General features: G+C 43.1%; 1 protein-coding gene across 11 annotated transcripts in view; it reads right to left on the reverse strand.

Annotated features, from left to right (window-relative positions):
* Positions 1 to 19,555, reverse strand: part of PDZD2 (PDZ domain containing 2) — a 385,588-nt gene that overhangs the window by 96,371 nt on the left and 269,662 nt on the right. The window lies entirely within an intron of this gene.

Consider the following 19,555-nt stretch of genomic DNA (forward strand, 5'->3'; position numbering starts at 1 on the left):
GATTCCCCAGCGCTGTTCCCCTCCCCCAATTCCCCAATAAAATCTTAAAAAAGAAAAAAATCAACCGCACAAGAACAGGAACCTCAGCCTCACAGCAGTTAAAGCGGGAAAAAAGGTTCTGAGTGGGGGTGGGGGATGTTGGCTGGTAATCAGCTTAGGTATGCGTGTGCTGCACTAAACGGGTGTCAGGTTCATTCCTTGGTAATGTTTTTTGTTTGAGTCGTGCGCAGCACACAGGGAGTGTCATTTCCAGTCTGGGCATCACATTAAGAGGAACACCGAAAAAGTGGAAAACACACAGACGTAGGGTGACCGGGGCAAAGAGGGCTGCTGGACACTGTGCCAGGCAGGCATAGTGGGACGAAAGAGGGTGCTGAGCTTGAAGAAGGCAAGGGTCAGGCGCAGTTGTTTTCCATGTACTTCAGGGCTGCTAAACACTTAGAAGCAGGAAATAACATAAATTCATAATGCATGTGAAGCTCGGCACACAGTACTATGCCCGATTTTAAAGGATAACAAGAAAAGAGCACATCAAATGAGGTAAGTAATTAGCAGTGATCAGACCAGATCATTAAGGCTTTAGCAAAGAAAACACTTGCTCAAAAGTCAGGAAACCAGGCTGGGCTGGACCCTCCACTCGTGCCACCCAAGCTAAGGAAGCACAAACTCCAGATGAACCCAGGGAAATGCCTTCACCACTGGAATCTTGCCACATTCTACACATCACCGGTTCCCAAGCAAAGAATGTCAACAACCAAATCCTTAACGAGTCAGACCTGCTTCCGGTCTTCATGCGCCCAACAAAGAGAAGGGTTTCATCTTCAATCAGTGAAAAACAGAGAACTTTTCCAAGCATACCAAGCTAGCTGCTCTCCCTCCAGGCTGAGAGATGGAGCAGTCAGTGTGTGCGAAGGGCGCCAGGTCATAAGGAGAGGTGACCAGCTGTGTTCGAAATGTACTAAGTTTTGGGGCAAAGGTATATATTCCTCATACAAAATGATCAGGTTAATGCAATGACAGTGACTGTCTAACTGAAGAAGACAATAATTCTGAATTTTCCATGGAGTCAAGTGAACAGGACAGAAGGGTCTTCAAACATCAACCAAACCTAATAAAAACTCTCTTTGATCCTGGGCTCTAAGCCATGGTAATGAGCTTACACATAAAGCCCAGGTAGATCAAGATATCAGACAAGACTCAGGGTATTCTGTGACATACAGTGGGATGAAGAGGTATAAAGACCAGTCCACTGGAGTCTAGAAAACGAAAATTAAACCTGGTTTTCAATATAATTTTTCTATAATGTTCAGATTTTATTTCCTTGAATTGTTGGGTTCTTTTTTTCCATACTAGATAACAGTGGTTAGCCAGGTTATAAGAATTTATTTGAGCAAACCACTGTATGAAACAGTGCATGTACTCAGATGTTATGAAAAAACAATGTAGGGTAGTAAAAATAGGACCAGGTGAGAGTTAGACACCCAAAGTTCTGGCTTTGGCACAACCATGTGAAATAATGGTAATTTCCCCAGATTTCTATCAACTGATGAATGTATAGACAAAATGTGGTATATCCATGTAATGGAATATGATTTGGCAATAAAAAGGAAGCAGTATATGCTACAACTTGGGTGAAGTTTGAAAACATCATGCTCAGTGAAAGACGGCAGACCACCTTAGGCCATACATGATTCCACTTATAGGACAAGCCCAGAATTGGCAAATCCATAGAGATGGAAAGTGGGTTAGAGATTGCCAGGAACTAGGGGGAGGGGAGAATTGGGACGGAGTGCTAATGGCTTTTTTTGTGGGGGAGGGACGGTGATGGAAATGTTCTTGAATTAGATAGTGATGATAATTGTACAACATAGTGAATATGCCTACTTTAAAATGGTGAATTTCATGTTATGTGAATTATGGCTCAATTTAAAAAAAATAACAAATAAAATAACACTGGCCAAGTTTAGAGTTCATTTTTTGAGTGGGTAATCCCTAAGAACGGTTTTCTGAAGAAGAAACCAAGGCTCAGAAACATTGATTCACTTGCCCAGGTTCACATAACTGCTGTGTGGGGACCCAGGTCTGTCTGATTCCCAAGCCCATGCTCTGTTCACTGTGCAATTCTGCTTCATCCACTGTTATCTTCTCAGTGCTGCAGTCTACTCATCTGTACAATGAAGTGTTAAAATGCGTCATCTCTAAGTTGCTTTCAACATTCTAGTAATTGGGGATGCTACACTCCCAGGAAGAGTTCTGGGGATCGGAAGGGCGAACCATCCCAACAACACCGACCCAGTGCCAAGGACAAAACATAACCCTGGGAAAACACAAACATTCCTTTTATGTCCATGTCGTCCTAGGCCTCTTGGACATTTTCCAATAACCCGAAAAAGATTTCACCTGGAGGGGCAATTCCTTTAAAATTGCTTTTGGGATTCTACCTTTTGTACTAAAACTCTGAACAACTGTTGAATTGTACATGGAGACCTTCTTTCCAGTACCATAAAGGCTGGCCCATGGGTTCAGAATACAAGATCCTAAATATCTTTCCCATCTCTACTTTCATGGAAGATCCAAGAACCTTGGGAGGTTCCATGCCTTAGAGTATTTTATTCCTTCTGCAGAGTCCACGCTCAGCAAAATTACAAAGCCAGAGGAGTTCATCTTCAGTTCGGCATCATCTCCCTGTCCTCTCCTAGCTTCCTAGCAATAAATAAAAACCCTGACACCTTCAGGGAACTGTATGACAGGTTATTTTATTCCTTCCTGGACAGAGAATTTTCTAAGGTCATCTAAAAGACAAAGTGTAATGAATGAATTATGGACACATGGTGCAAATTGGTGAGAAAGAGACTTTCAGGCAGAGGGTAATTTTCTTACAATTCTTTGAATTACCTTAAATGTAATGACCCCCACATTCCCTATCCATTGGTGTTGAAATAACTTTCCAAGCTTTTCCAGGACCTTTGGGGCTAATTCATACTTCCAAATCCCTTTTTCTGTTCAGTAGGATTCTTATCCACCATTAGAATCTGTAAACTTCAAAGCCAACATTTGAGAAAGAAGAAACAGAATACAATCACATGACTTAGAAAAATAGCAGGTCCCTGTTCATTAGCAACATGTAAAATTAGCCTTTTAGAAGCTTTTCTACAATATGATTATTCTTTGATTTCATCTCAAAATTTGAACCTGCCCTCCGATATGCAAAATTATTAATTCAATCAAAATTTACTTGATTTTGATCATCCCAGGCTAGCCTTAGGATAAACAAGGAAAGACCAGCCTATTGGCAAATGAGGGTCTGAATGCTAGCTTAGGACCCTCCCTCTGAAAATGTGTGTGGTTCTTCATTTCACTTGGCCGTTGCAGGCATCTGTTCTAAATGGATCCCTTCCTCCTTCCCTTCACTTAAAAAGGGCTTTAGAAAGTGCTGAGGACCTCCTCTGTTTCTTAAAGCTCTGTCATAATCCTGGACCCTGGGCTCTGTGGGGGTGGGAGGCCTGAAAACGGGTTGTCAGGTGAGGCAGGTGCCTGGAAAAGCTGAAGCCTGAAGTTTGAAGAACAAGGACGGGGAGGCAGGAGATAAGACGGGGCACAGACAGGAAGGTGTTGGAAAGCCAAAGGCTCGCATTGTTTATCCATGCCCTGATTGCATCGAAAGAGCGCTTGAGACAACTGTGTTCTAGTTTGATATCCTAGACTGTTTTGCCAAAGCCCTTGGGAGCAATTTCCAGGGTCCTCTGAAAATCATCTTGGGCATTCAGCTATCGATTACTGATGCCTGGCACACAGTGTGAACCCACAGAGGGATGCCATCAAATTGAACAATGGGTGTATATCTGTGTAACTGAAAGTAACTTGGATCACCACCCCTGGGCACTAGCCTGGACTACAGTGCCATGATAGCTCAGAGAACGCATAACAGAATTCTGGAACTCAGACTTTTTATCAGCGTAGACATCCTTACTTCATCTGAGAAGGTCAGGTCCCCAGTAGACAACAGGAGAATAAACACTGGCTGTAAGAAGGTGTTTATATACCAATTATTATGACAGAGTCTGAATTTCATGGAACAGGACCAGCGGCTAATAGCTACCCTAACATACACATAGGGCAAATGGCGATCAATTTTTCTCTTGCCTAAGAAGTAATGGGAGGCTGGATAGCTGCTTGTGGTCTTCTGAAAACCCGCTAAACCTAATTAATCCAGAGGGCTGTCTGAGGTTGTAAAAATGTTGGTTCCCAGAGAACAATGGCTTGAGAGGAAGTGTTAAATATATACAGATTAATTTCCCAGTGAAGCCTTGGCTGGGAAACAGAGGAAGGCAAGTGAGTACAGCTCCATAAGAGGGGATGGGAAGATGATAATCATTATTTCATGAAGTCATTTAGTAACTAGTTTCCCCAAGGGCAATCTCTCTCAGGTGTTGCCTCCCAGCTACACTGAATTTTGGCCATGCTTCTCCAAGATTCCACAACGCTCCACAGAAAGAGCCAAACTTCCTTTGGGGGACACTCTGAAAGTGGAAATTTTGGGCTGAATATGGTGCTGATGGAGTGAATGATATCCTTGGTGTGCTCATCAGGCCTTTTCTGAAAATCAATCAATCAAGCCTTGCTAGTACAGTGAGGGATAAAATTAGCCCTGATTAGATGAAGGAAGATAGGCTCAGACACCAACAAGGCTTTGAAAACAGACGATCAGAGTCAAGGCTTAGAGTAGAAACAACTAGAACACTGTATTCCAACTGCTGCTTGCAGGAGGGCGACTGATGTGGCCAAATTTTACTACTTCCCACCTCCTCTAATTCTGCATGAATGACTGGAATTGAGAAACTCTTTCCTCCTTTCCCTTATACTGAGTCCAGAGTAGAGAACATGAATAAATCAATATTTCTCTTTATTATAAAATCTGTATTTATTATTTTTTTATCATAAAACTGGGATGGGGTAACATACATTGAGAGTGAAGAATAAGTATAAATATTTATTTGAGGATTTTTTTCCCCCTGACCTATGATGCAATATTAGCTATTCAAACCCAAACTAAGTCAGCAGCTACCAAAACCAGCTACCACCACCACACAGTTAGCAGTGAAATTTAAATCTGACCCATCTATACACCAGGACGGAGTTCCACATTGCCAGCAGGGAGTTGGGACTTGGGGAAGTAGTGCAGATATGCTAATACTTTGGCTACTGTTATTTCTAAGAATAATAAATATCTTTTCACCTCTGATCAAGGAGTCTCATGGATTCTGCTAGCATCCATGAAACTGGCAGGCTAATTTGTCAGCTTACTAGTAGAGTAAAATCACAATTCTTGACATATAGCAGGACAATGTACAGAATAACTCAGTTTATAATTGGTCTTGTTCCCCTACACCAAATGTATTATTCTTGACACTAGTTACTTGGAAATAAAAATCAATATGCATCCTAAATCAAACTAATACTCAAAATAAATCTTTAAGGCAGAATCAAACACAGGTGGACTTATACAAAGAGGAGTGAAAAAGAAGATGGGTACTCTACCCTTGGATTCCACAAACACTGATTAAATTTAGGGTGTCAGCTTCGAAGGCAGCAGCTTACATTTGTGTCCATCAGCATTAAGGTTCACACTCTTCTAGGGTTGGGGGGGCTGGATGAAAAAGGTGAAGGGATTAAGAAATACAAATTGGTAGTTACAAAATAGTCATGTGGATGTGATGTGAAGTACAGCATAGGGAATGTAGTCAATGATATTGTAATAACTATGTACAGTACCAGGTGGGTACCGGACTAATTAGGGGATCACTTCATAAATTATATAAATGTCTAACCACCATGCTGTACACCTGAAACTAATATAAAACAATATCAAATTTTAACTATAATTGAAAAATAAAAAATATTAATATAATGAAAAAAACAGTTTACACTCTTCTGTCCTTTCCCTGCTTAGATTCCATCTCCTGCAACCCTTGGCTGCAATATCAGTTCTGTGCCGAAGCAGAGCTGGCTCTTTTTCTGTTTCCTGCCAAGAGCTTCTGATGTAAAGGGGCGGGGATGGGGTGGAGGGGACACTGCAGAAAAACAACAGATAAAAAGTAGCTAAATCATAGGACCAATGGGAAAACTGATTTTGATTTCCATGCAATGAGGTATCACTGATTTTCATATTTATCTTAAAAGTTCACATCTCATACTAACAAGATTAATTTAAATTCACAACTCTCACAGCAAAGAATCCCTACACTAGGATGCACGATGCATTTTCAGCACCAATTTAGCATAACCGGAAGGAAATAGAAGTGTGGCCCTTTCTATCGCATAGCAATGCGTTTACATGAAGTTTCACGTTTCCTCAAAGGTTTTCATGCACCTTTTTTCTGCACGAATCAGTAAAAGCTTTTTAAAAGCACCCATACACCTTTTGGAAATAGAAATTCAGAAGCTCAATTAAGTACAAATGCCTAATCAATGATGAAAACTGACCTTATAAGACATACTGCAGAGAGATACTGGTCCTCAAAAGAGACTCTTTAGGCGCCCATTTGCAAATTATTGCATTTCTTTATTAAATTACTGTGAGCGAATCAGGGTTTTTTAATAACTATATAAGACCAACCTGCAGTCTATCCAGAATCAAATTAGAGTTGCAGCCACATGGATTTACTAACTCATTCTGATGATGTTTGTCACATTTTCCCTGGGGAGCAAAGGAAGTGCTGGTCAAGTCAGACTCCACTCTACGTGACTAGTTCGTCTCAACTCATTAGGGAATTGATGAGCATCAGACAGTGTACATGGGGACTTATTCCACTTTTTATTCTTATGACATAATGCTATTTTTTTGTTTATAAAATTACTACTTGCTTATTACACATTCATTCATTCATTCAACAAATAGTTATTGAATACCTACTAATACCTACTATATGCCAAACACTGTCTTAGGCATCTGGGGGTGTGGCAGGGAACCGAACCATTTCTATCTTTGTGGAGCTTACAATCTAGCAAGGGGAGATAGGCAATAAACAATAGACCTATTAAAATAAGCATCCAATTATAGAGTATGTTAGAAGGTGAGACGTGCTATATGGAAAATAGAAAACCTTGAACGGGATACAGAGGCTTGAGCACGCCAGGAGTTGGAAGAGTCAGGTTGGAATTTTAAATGATGTGGCTAAGGTAGCCCCATTGGGAAGAATATATGGAGCAGAAACTTGAAGATGAAAGAGTTGGCTATGCAGCTGCCTGGGAGAATGTTCCAGACGGAGAGGAGAGCCAGTGCAAAAGTGGTAAATTGGAAGCATGCCTGCTGTATTTGAGGAATAGCAAGGAGGCCTTTGAGGCTGGAGTGAGTGAGGAGGACAGTATTAGGAGATGAGGTAGGAGAAATAACATAAACCGATACATGCAAGGCCTTGCAGGCTACAGTCAAGACTTTTGTGCAGAATGGAGAGCTGTTGAGTCTTGAGCAGAGGAATAATGTGACATGCACTATGTTTTGAAATGATCCCTTTGTTTCTGTGTTGAGAAGAGACTGTGGTAGGGCAAGGGTAGATGGAGGGAGACCAGGGAGACGATCACCCTCGGAAATTCCAGGGAGAAATAAGGCGGTTAAGACATGGCTGAATTGTGATCAGTTTTGAAGGCTGAGTCAACAGCCTTTGCTTTTGGATCAGATACAAGGTGTGAGAGAAACAGAGAAGTCAAGGATAGCATGTAGATGTTTGGCGTGAGCAACTGGAAGGATGGAGCTGCCACCACCCAAGGATGGTTAGAGCAGCCTTTTGGGGGTTGGGACGATTTGACTGATTCTGACTGTAGAGATAGATTCTGGAGTTAAGTTCTGGACATGTGACGTTGGAGATGCACATGTGGTTGTTGTGTGGGCAGTTAGATATCCAAATCTGGATTGTGGAGCAGGCAGACTGGTCCATTTCAAATGTGTAATTCAATAAATTTTAGGAAATTTACCAAGTGGTGCAACCATCACCATAAGTCAGTTTTAGAATACTTTCACCCCAATAAGACCCCTTGTGCCCATTTACAGTCCATTCCCATCCCAGTCACTACTTTCTGTCTCTATATATAGATTTGCCTTTTCTGGACATTTCGTAAAAATAAAATCATACAACACATGATCTCTCACGTCTTGCTTCTTAAAAGCCACTTCTTTTAGTCGGTCCTCACCCACCAGACTTTAACTCCTACATCCTCTCTGTCATTTACCCTCTACGAAACCGAGATTCATGCAAACATGCTCTTTTGATGATGTCTTTCTCACTTTCCTTCAGATCACACCCAATTACCCTGATACCCACTGTCCAGCCCTGCTCGGTGCATTTCCTATGGCGATTCCTGTGCTTCCACATATGGTGTTGTCCTTGGCCTCACCTTGGAGGAGCCTACTGTCAATGCTCAAGGATAACTACAGGCAGAGCATGTCCCAAAGAGTTATGTTCAATTTATTTTCTAACCCGAGGGCCACCAAACCCTGAAAAAATGGGTCAAAAATGACCCAGGGACTGAGTTCCATATTGCCCCTGCCACATCCCCAGATTCCTCGATAGTGAAAGCTGCCGAAAGCTATGAGAGTGACACACACATGCTCCCTTTTTGCCCCACTTCCCCAAATTTGAGTTCACAAGCAGCCAGTCATCCTCAAGCCCTCACACCACACCGTTCAAAAGGCGGCCACCCACTTCCCATTCCCTAGAGGTGATTCTAAAAGAAGGGAGACCCCTGTGGGTCTGTGTATCTCAGAACGCCCATGATGCTACTCACACACTAATTCAAACACTGATGAAATGTCTGTACCCTCCAGTTCCCTCCCCTTTCAAGTGGATCCAGCTCCGTCTTGAAACAATTTCCCCAGCTTCTTTCAATCCTTCCACAGCCTGTTCCATTGGCTTGGCCAGAGCCTGCCCCCGCCTCACGCCAAGCCTGGCTTCACTTATGTCAAAACAGCTTCCATCAAAATAGCAGGCTCCTTTTCTGAATTTCTTTCACTGTTTTGAAATCGGCGGAGAAATGACACTTAAGAAATTGCAAAATGACTGCCTCCATCAATGCGTTCTGGCGAATGTCAAGCCCTGTTCTTCTCCTGAATCTCTTACACAGTATGCTGAGGACTTTTTATATCTGATTTCCTGTTTCTTTTCTTTCTTCTCGAAGGCTTTCTGGCACACATGGTTGGGCTGGACATGTCTCATACTCTATAAAGGTTCATGTGGAATGACTTTCTAAGTTTTGCAACCCTCTTCTAGGAAAGGATGCTCCTTAGACACTGGGTTTATTGGATATTTTCCCTATGGTTCATCCATCTGCCCGATTCTCTAGGACTCTTCTTGGTTTGGAGAACTTCAATGACAAGAAAGCTTCAACAGAATTCAACAGAATTCTAGCCTAGAGAAACAGATGAGCCAAGTCCTTACAGATGTGGATAGAACAATTTTTATACCTTGGCTTCTAATCAGTGCACTTTTCACGGGTGTGTTGACCAGTCGTAACTATGACATCATCGAGTATCTTTGAGACCCCTACTTTGTGATTCCTACTCATGTTCAGACAAGGAAAATGCAGAGGCCTTTGTACTTATCTCCTGGAATTTTTAAAATAACTGCAAAGTGAAACATTGAAGAAACTGTAAATTATTGGACACACAAGCATAAATGTTGATATGAAAATGCAAAGCTTGCATTTAATGGTGTGTTTATCTTAGAAGCTCCAAAAACTAACATGAGTTATAATAGACAAAGGGGACAGGTATCAGTATTAATTAGGTTGTAACTATATGCTGTCTACCGAGCTAACTGCTCACACACACACATCATCTCATGTCAATCTAAAACAACCCATTAAATGTCTACATGATAATCCATCTTTTAGATGTGAGAAAGCTAAATCCTAGAGAGAGGAACTTACCCAAGGTCATAGAGCTGCTATGGGTGGAGCTGGGATTCAAATTTCGGTCTGATTGCAAACAACCTGGGCAATGACCTTGGGACTCACCGTAGTCAAGTCCCATTCTATTGTTGTTTACTATGACTAGGTTTGGATCAAGGAAAAGGGTTGCAATTTCTAACAGCCAAAAGAGGCCTCTCCCCACCTTAATATCAGAAAGGATTCCACTTTAGTGGTATGTTAACACACAATATATGTCCCACACCCATAAGAAAAAGGCCTTAGGGAAAACGAGAGGTATTTTCAGGCAGGCCCAAAAGGCAGGTGAATTATTTGGGAGGGGTGAGGTGGTTTCTCAGGGTGTGGGTAGAAGTGACCAACGGCCCCATTCCATCTCTCAGCTATGAGTGTGCTACAGTCCCCAAGAACTCTAGAAAAGGAGGTGCAATGCTTGCTCAGATTACCTAGAATCAGAGCACTAAGAAACCAACCTAGCCCCCAGCCAAGGCCAAACAAAATGGCTAACACAAGATACACCCCTCCACTGCTGGCCTCTCCCCGCAGGTACACTCTGCAGCTCAGGCACCTCTCCTTCCTCCTTGCACCCCCCATGGCGCCCCCACTCCAGACAGTGCTTCTTAAGCATACTGATGCACACTGGACACCTCTCCTTCTACAATAAACTGCCCCCCTCCTGACTGCAGGCAGTCTGACAACTTCTGGCCGTAAGCAAGAGGTGTCTTAATACCATATTCATTGTTCCTGTGGATTCTTGTGTAAGAAAACGTGCCGCCGTTAGTGATGGGCCAATAGAAATCAGATTAAGGGAGGGGCAGGAAAATCCCTGGGCTGAAGTAAAACTCAAGCGCCCCATTCAAGTAAGGACTTGCTGTCCAGCTGGTGAGGTGTGTGTTAGCTTCATGACCTCCAGCTAGGAGCTTCATCGGAGTCTACCTCAGCTTTCAAGTCCTGGGCCCGCTCTTCTGGAGCAATTCCTGGCCCATGGCAATCAAGATGGGGAGACAATGCTGGCCATTTCTACCCAGTGCGGGATGCTTCTAATGAGCAAGCTTTGACCGAGAGGTCCCTGTTGGGCTGACCTGCTTTATCAGGTCCGCAGTACGGTGTGCTGGTTCCCCCTACCCAGGCCTGCTCCGCCCCTTTTCCTTTCACAGGTGTTACCCCAACAGATATTCTGCCCTCTTAGCTCTAACTCAGCATCTGCTTCCTGGGGGACCCCATGTGAGAGAGGGCAATATCACGAGAATTAACAAAATACTTCCCAAAAGGAGATAATGGGAAATAACAGTAGCCAAAAAAAAAAAAAAGTCCTGTCAGAAACGAATACGGCTCAGCTAATGTGGGTATAGCAGCAGCCAGCAAAGCATTCTTGAGAAGTCAAGTCGGATGAATGGCATTCACAAAGATTTCCTTTGCATCTGTTGGCTGGTAGCAGGAAAAACCAACAGCCAAGGGCTCCTTCAGACTGGGACTCTCCTCACGCAAGACATAAAACAGCTCCAGCAAAACTCACCCCAACATCAATTATATCCAAACATACTGTGATATAGTTGATACTGGAGTAAGATCACACTTGGCTCAGGTGTCAGCTTTGCCACTTGGGCCCTTGGGCAGGACACTGAACTTCAGGAACTAATCCCTTAGTCCCATCTACCTTGGGGTTTTGGGGGAGGATTAAGCGGGATAATGGACTAAGCTGGCTGGTTTGCAAGCTGGTTTCCTGCTTGGCACATAGTAAATGCCAATAAATGTTAGTTCCTTTCCCATTTGGAAATTTGCTAGGTAATCATTGGTCAACCAGTTAAACTTGCCTGGAGCTATTGTCCTGGATGAAATCCTAGGAAGGAGAACTCAGATCAGAGAGCGATCGAAGCTGAGTCTGTGGTCAGAATGGGCCAAAGAGAACCACAGTTCAGTAGGGGAAAAGGAGTCCCTGGAAAAACCAACTTCACGGGGACAGACAGAGAGTCAGCAATGGATTTGAAAACTAAAGATCTGAAAAGGTGGGGCAAATGTGCCTTAGACACAGAGCCTCATTGGCCCCTTGAGGCAGAGAGTCATTTTGAAGGTCTCATGGACCTAAGTCACTGAGCTGAGAAGCATGGCTGTGTGTCTGCATGCACGTGTGCACGCAGGGGAAATCAGGCTAGTACAGACAGAATCTGGCCAATTGCAGGCCATATTCTCTGCTAGAAAGAGATATGAGACAGATGTCTTTCAAAACACAGACCGATGGTGGCCTCCTGTTTCATTTCCATGTCCATCTGGCCAGGGTCAGGCTCCCAGCTCCCAGAGCAACTACAGGCTTTGTGGCCTGACCTGAACTCTGAGGATGGTCCCAGAGGTCCTGGAATTGCCCCAGAACTCAGGGTGGAGTCTGGGAGGCTGCCCATCCCAACCACACCGCGACATGGGCTGACCCCTGAATATTCTGTAAAATATGTGGGCTGCTCATACTAATACAAACAACTGCCACAAATAAATCAGGTGCACGTGTGTGCAGGGACACAGTCTCTCCCAGCATGTACGCCTCCCTGACCTACCTTCCCTCCACTTATCACAAATCTCTGGATGATGACCTTCCCTGTTGGTTCAGCTGCCTCCTTGACAAGAACCTCTTTCGCTTTTCTGAGGCAAGAGTTTCAAAAGCCTGGTTGTTTTAATATTAAATGGTTCAACATATTACAATGCCATTATAGAGTCAACATGATCATGTTTCTTAAATGTCTAGGGAGGGTAGCTGCAGACCCACGATTTTAATGCCAGGGGAAAACACTCCCAGCATGAACAGCCAGCTCCTCCGTTTTTGTACGAAGTCCATGCAGGTGTGGGCATTTGAGTCACAAGCATGTTTTAGAATATTAGGAACTCACTTCCTTACCAAGAATTCGCAACAGGAAATAGCTGGCAGACGGCACACACTAGACTTGGAACTCGCCTACTTAGAGCGAACGGAAAACATCCAAAAACAAAATCAGAGCCATGAGCTGCCTGGAAAAACAAACACCAAAAGTTATTTCTTGAACTGCACACCAGGAAGAGTGTGCTCTGGAAGAATCTGGAAGCGGGGGAGAAACAAAAGCATTGACCAGAGGGCCTTCTCAAATCAGGGGAGAAAACACATGAGAGCTTTCCATTGTTCATTCAGACTCACAAACACTTCTCACAGATCAAGGGGAACCTTCATTTGTTCTAGTTCCCCAAGCTGGAAAGCAAACTGCACCCATTTTTCATGCAGATTGGAGCTCTCAGGTGATGGCAGCAGTCCTGGGGCAGGGGTTGGGGCACCCAATGTGCCAGATACTTAAAGGGGTTGAGACACGTTCCAGGGAAGACTCAGGACATGTGTTCTCAAGAATAAAGCAACGTTCAATTATTAGACTAGAGGAGTTTTTTTGCTCATTAACTGAAACTTTGCATCCTGAGTTTTCCTCAGCGATTTCCTCCTAAAGAGACTTACTGCAGTCTTTTAAAATTATCTCGTATGGCCTACTGAGATCATCAAGATGAGATTTATTTATTTACCCTCCCTGTCTAACTTCCTCAAAAGATTTACATATCTGAACCACCTGTTCTCAAAAGGGCCACCTCCCAGTACTTTGAGCAAAAATAGAGGATCCCAGATGTGAGTTAAAGCAAATCAGTTAAGTTTGACAAAGAAGATCTGTGGAAAATTTCAATATTGCTGTTTCTTAAAGAACTGTAGTGTTCTTTAAGTTATCAGAAGCCAAGTTCATAAGGTCCCATTTCATTAGAAACATCTTCAACAAAATATAAATATGTGACTAAGTCCAAAGTGGCCTCTCATGAGCTGTTTCAAATGGCCGAAGTTCCAGATCAAAGTGTCTACAGACCTTGTGTAAAAAAAAATGTCTGTTTTTCAAAGTTGAAATGTCTCAATTCTCTCTCCCCCTGGGGCAGAGGTGAGGGATAGAAGGAAAAAAGAAAGAAAGCAACTTACAGGGAGAACAAATAAGAAAAGTGAGTTTTCAGATTTCATTCTTTTCTTAAATCCCAACGTGACCAATTATTGAAGCTGTGTTTTAAATGTCCTGCCTCAGATTTCAAGGCAATGTGTAGACATCCCTCAGACACCACTGAACCCAACCACAGACCCTTCCCAGCTTCCAAAGACAGATGTGGAGGCTGAGAGAGACAGCTCTCAATAAATACCTCCTGCCCCACCCTCAAAAGGGGAGGTCCCAATAGCAGACCAAGAAGGAATCAGTCTTGTGCCAAAGAACAGATTTTCTCTGAAAATTAAGGAGATGATATAAAGAAAATAGGTTCAAAAACTGAGTGCAGGCATTGGGCTCACTGCTGACAAAGCAGTGAAGAAGGCAGTTGATCCCTGCCTTCACAGATTTCAGAGTCGACCTGTAATTATTTTTAAAAATTAATGTGTCGGGTAAGCCAAGTGGCTCAGTTGGTTAAGAGCGCAAGCTCTGAGCAACGGGGTCACCGGTTTGATTCCCACATGGGCCAGTAAGCTGTGCCTGAGCTGAGCTGCCACTGGGATGGTTCAATGGTTAGAGCGTGAGCTCTTAGCAACAAGGTTTCCGGATTGACTCCAGCATGGGATGGTGGGCTGTGCCCCCCATGCCCAACTAAGATTGAACACGGCACCATGAGCTGAGCGGCCCCGAGCTGCCGACGGGGAGCCAGATGGTGACTAGACTTGGAGCTGAGCTAGCTGCGCCCTCCACAACTAAGAGTGAAGGACAACAACTTGGCTGCTCCCCTTCCCCAATTCCCCAACACTGTTCCCCTTCTCCAATTCCTCAATAAAATCTAAAAAAAATAAAATTAGTGTGTCAATTATATAATTAATTATATAAATTATATTATTGAAATAAAAACTAGCAATATATAAAATAGTAAATATTCAAATTTATTAGCAATTAGGTAAATGTTTAATAAAAGAAAAAATGTTAATATACAAAAGAATGAAATATATAATGTGAATTTATAATCTACACATTTAAAAAATGTTATTAATTATACAAAGAATGTTCCTTCAGAAGCTTGTAAAAGAGGGACTGGCCTGCTTTGGGCATGGATGTGGACAGGCAAGGTTTTCCTCGGGAAGTGTTGGGGGTCAGGGGCTCAGCAGAAGTTAGTTAGGCTGGGAGGAGGTGGAAGTGTGGGGTCTTGATTTGAGGGGAGAGGAGAGAGGGTCCAGGCAGAAGTCAAGACCATGTTTAAGGCTTTGTGCCAGGAGTCTATCAATTCTACCTCAAACTGGAGACAGAGTAGTTGAAAGCCTCTTAGTTGAATAGTGTCTCCCACAAACTGATACCTACCCTAGAATCTCAGAATGGGACCTTATTTAGGAAGAGGGTCTTGGTAGACATAGCTACTTCAGGATCCAGATGAGCTCATAAGGGACTAGGTGGACCCCAAAACCAATAAAAGTGTCCATATGAGACAGAAAAGAACATACAGAGAGACCCAGAGAAGAAGGTGATGTGATGATGAAGGTAGAGGTTGAAGTGATGCGTCTACCAGCCAAGAAATGCCGGGGATTACCTCCAATGACTGGACGCTGACAGAGACACTGGACGTTTCCTCCCTCAGATCCTCTAGAAGGAACCACCTCTGCCTGCAACTGGATTTCCGACTGCTAGCCTCCAGAACCGTGAGAAAATTTGTTTCTGTTGTTTTAAGCCATCGAGTTTGTGGTGCTCTGTTATGGCGGCCCTAGGAAACGAACGGCCTCTTTCCCTCCCTTTAGCTTTTCCAAGACTTTTTAACTCTTGAACGTTTTTCACAATAAGATGCAATCTTATAAAATCAAGACCTGCTAAAATAATTTTACGATGTTTTGCACAGTTATATAACAAAGTGATTTTTAAATAAGTCTACTATATTGATATGCTACTAAAGTACTTAAAACCCTTTTAACACAATCTTTAAAACTATCAAGATGAATTTCCCAATTTCACAAGTGATGAACACTGTTTCATTTACTTCAGATTATTTCATAAGAACAAAGGTGATTTACTGACTCAAATTTAAATTAACATGCATCGTTTAAAATATTTAAAGGGCCGGCCGAGTGGCTCAGTTGGTTAAGAACTCACTCAAGAGTGTGAGCTCTTAGCAACAGGGTCGCCAGTTCGATGCCCGAGCTGAGCTGCCAACAGGTGGCAGGATGGCTCAGCTAAAAAAAAAAATTTTTTTTAATATGTACTTTAAAATACAGAGAAAAATCACTTGTGTGATGCTTATAGCATCAAGAATAGAAAGAAAAAAAAACAAAACAACTCTGCAGTTTTCATTCTTGAATGTTTAGAATTTTTGCATTTGAATTGTATAAAATGTCCTGGTGTGCTTTTAAAAGTATGATGTTTGGTATCTAGATGACAAGATGAGAGATTTCTAGCTGCAACTTGGAATCACTTCTCCTCAAACAATACATTGCGGGGGTGACAATGTGGTCTTTCCTCCAGCACATAGCAGCTCACTTGGCTAGAACAAGAGACAGCTGCTGTGTGTGGATCTCGATCAGATGAATGTCACTTAAAGATCCAGAGACCATCTCCAGGAGGACCATCACTGTTAGGCTCCTCATTAATTTCCATCACCAGGGCCCCCTACGCTTGTCTTCCATGACTCAGTAAAGACATAGCAAATAAGGATACTACCAAGCAGCGGTAATGATTTAGGGCCATACAGTGGGCAAAACCATGGTGGTGGCTGCAAGATAAACTGGGAATCAGAGTCATGGACACACCACCAACTGTTTTCCCGTTGTTCAGTACCCACGTGGATGGAGATTCTCAAACCATTTCAAGGGAAAATGTTTAAACAATTACTTTAGTTTCCGATTTTCAGTAATACATCTGAAGGTGACTCCATGACCACCTTTAACCACATGAAGCCCAGGAATGCCTTGGCCGGCTGTTGGTGACAGCTCTGTGATGTGCGACCTCCTGCCCGAGGGTGGGCTCTTGTAGTGCAGTGAGTGAGCACCACACAGTTCGAACCACTGATTTCCCCCTGGGTCGGAGCCAACAGGCATTGACTGGGCTGTCATTTCAGCCTCTCTCCTCACTAAACACACTTCAGAGGAGTTTTTAATAAGAAACCAAATCCGATAAAGATGTCAACGTGTATGATCCGAGGTTTCTAAAGTACCCTCAGCTTTGGAACAAACTCAGTTTCCTCTCTGTCCTTCCTCCTATGGCATCTGACAGGTTATCAGAGCGCATGTTTTAACTTGGCAGTAGCTCCTTGCCTTTCCTGTAGCACTAGAAATGGGCCACCATCTTGTCAGCCGAGCATGGACAGCCATGTTACATAACAGAATGAAAGGCTTCTAAACAAATGAACACACAAAACGAAACAGAAACAAACTCAGCAACAAATAGATGGTTGCCAGCAGGGAGGAGGGTGGGGGAAGGGGGCGGAAAAGGGGAAGGGGATTAAGAAGTACAAGCTTCCAGTTATAAAATAAGTCATGGGGATGTAATGTACAGCATAGGAAATAAAGTTAATAACATCGTAATAACTATGTGTGGTAACAGTAACTAGACTTACTGTATAAATGTTGAACCACTACGTTGCACACCCAAAACTAATATAATACTGTGTGTCCGTTATAATTAAAAAAAAAAAAAGACTTCAGTCATTTGCTGCTCAGACCTCACCTAAAGTTCTTGTGAAGGGAGGAGTCTTCGTTCATATCTGCTTTAAGACATGCCCACATTTCCAATGGGTGATTTCATCTAATGGGGTTCTGTTCCCTTTCTTATACAATGTTTGGGTTTGACACTCACAGCCTCCTGTGTAGGGGAAAGGTCAAGTGAACGGTGTTGGGCAAGGCGTATCAGTGGAGGGATAAAAGACCAATCAGAACTGCTGGGGTTACACATGACCGGAAAGCTTAGCACCCTCGCTGCTATTATCAATACTACATTACTTTGCTGTAAGTCTTTACATCTTACGAAAGTCACTATTAGTAGCGGTATCATCACTAGCTGACCACTACGAACTTGTGAGGTGGGTAACGAAAGTGTGATTGTCTCCAGTCTGTAAGTGATAAAATTTAGGCATGAAGACCAAGGAGCATCACAGACTCCATCTGGACTCCTGGTCCAGAGATACTTCCCCCGCAACCCCCAGAATTAAGGGACAAGAGCCAGTAAAGCCGCTGTTTCAGTAACCAGCTGAACTCTGGCCAGGAAGATCTTCCTGGACTCTCCCAGGGCTGCAGGAAAGGGGTGATGCTCACTGGGGAGTGGGCTGGCTTAGATTAGCTGCTTGCTGGACACAATGCAGGTTTTGGAGCCTGGCAGACCTGGGTTTGAATCCAGCTTCTGTCATTTGCCAGTTGTGTGACCTTAAAACAATTTATTTTTTTCTTTTTTGCCTATTTCCTCACCTGCAATGGGTTATTACGAGAATTAAATGATATTTAGATGTAAACTATGAGGTATGCAATGGCAATACCTGAAAAATGTTCACAGTGACTACATCTGAGCCTATTTGGCTACCTACGGAGACAAGACAAATAACTACATAGAAAAATCCCCCCTGGTGAAAGGAAGGAATGAACGCCCACATGATGAAGATGAAAATGCTGGGCAACTGGATACCACCCCAGGGCTCTGGCCCACATACTCAGGGAAAGTCAATTCCACTGAAGCCCCAGGAGAGGCTGTCTATCCCCCAAGCAAGCCAGCCTTCTAACCTGGCATTCTAGAGCATCACATGTCTATCACCCCAATCTCAGAGCACGGGCTCAGCTAGAAAGAAGCCCGTCTCAAAGAAGAAAGATGACAGGGAATGTTTCCAGAAACATCTGTCTGCCAAAGTTGGACTTCCTGTTCCACCTCTCCCAGACCCCTGGAGAGGCAGGTCCTCTCTGGAAGTTCCATGGGGCATATCTTGGGCATCCTCCAGTGCCCAGCCCTGGGCTGATCACACTCAACTTGGCACTTGATGATAAAACTTTTACAAACTGGTCCCTAGTGGTTTTTGTGTGTATGCCATGTGAATCAACAAGACTGTGTATGCCTGCAAGTGGGTTTGTGGCCCTTTTGCAACCTCTTGTTGCTGCCTTCCCTCATGTGCTTCCCCAGAGTGCAGTGTATTCTCAGTCACCACACATTTAACAATGGAATTGAACCCTTTACCTTCTGCACTGAGCAATAATGAGGAGTGGTAGAAAAATGCATTCAGAGCATCGATTTTAAAAACCAGCCAACGATTTTAAAAACATAACAGAATTTTACAAAAGTACAATTAGACACGAAGCCACATTTTCTAAATGTGAATCGCTGTGAGGGACGGGGTTTAGAAACAGTAATAGCTACTATAATTTACATGCATATTTGCCATGGTCCATACACTGTGGTAAGCACATTGAGAAAACTGCACGATTTGTGTTTACATTCTTACAGAAAACTCATACGGTGGAGTATGTTGGGTAAACCGTGAAAATCACTCCTTCATGCCATCCCCAGAACCATTTCAACTTTTATCTTATGGTATATTTTCATCCATAAGTTTAGTATATCTTCTTCTCTTTCATGATTTCATGAATTTATAGTCTTAGGGGAGCTTCCTCACCCTAGAAAATATTCTATTTTCTTCTAATACTTTCACAGATTTCATTTTTATGTTTAGC

The sequence above is a fragment of the Hipposideros armiger genome, unplaced genomic scaffold (assembly GCF_001890085.2).
Source record: "Hipposideros armiger isolate ML-2016 unplaced genomic scaffold, ASM189008v1 scaffold_117, whole genome shotgun sequence".
NCBI lineage: Eukaryota > Metazoa > Chordata > Mammalia > Chiroptera > Hipposideridae > Hipposideros > Hipposideros armiger.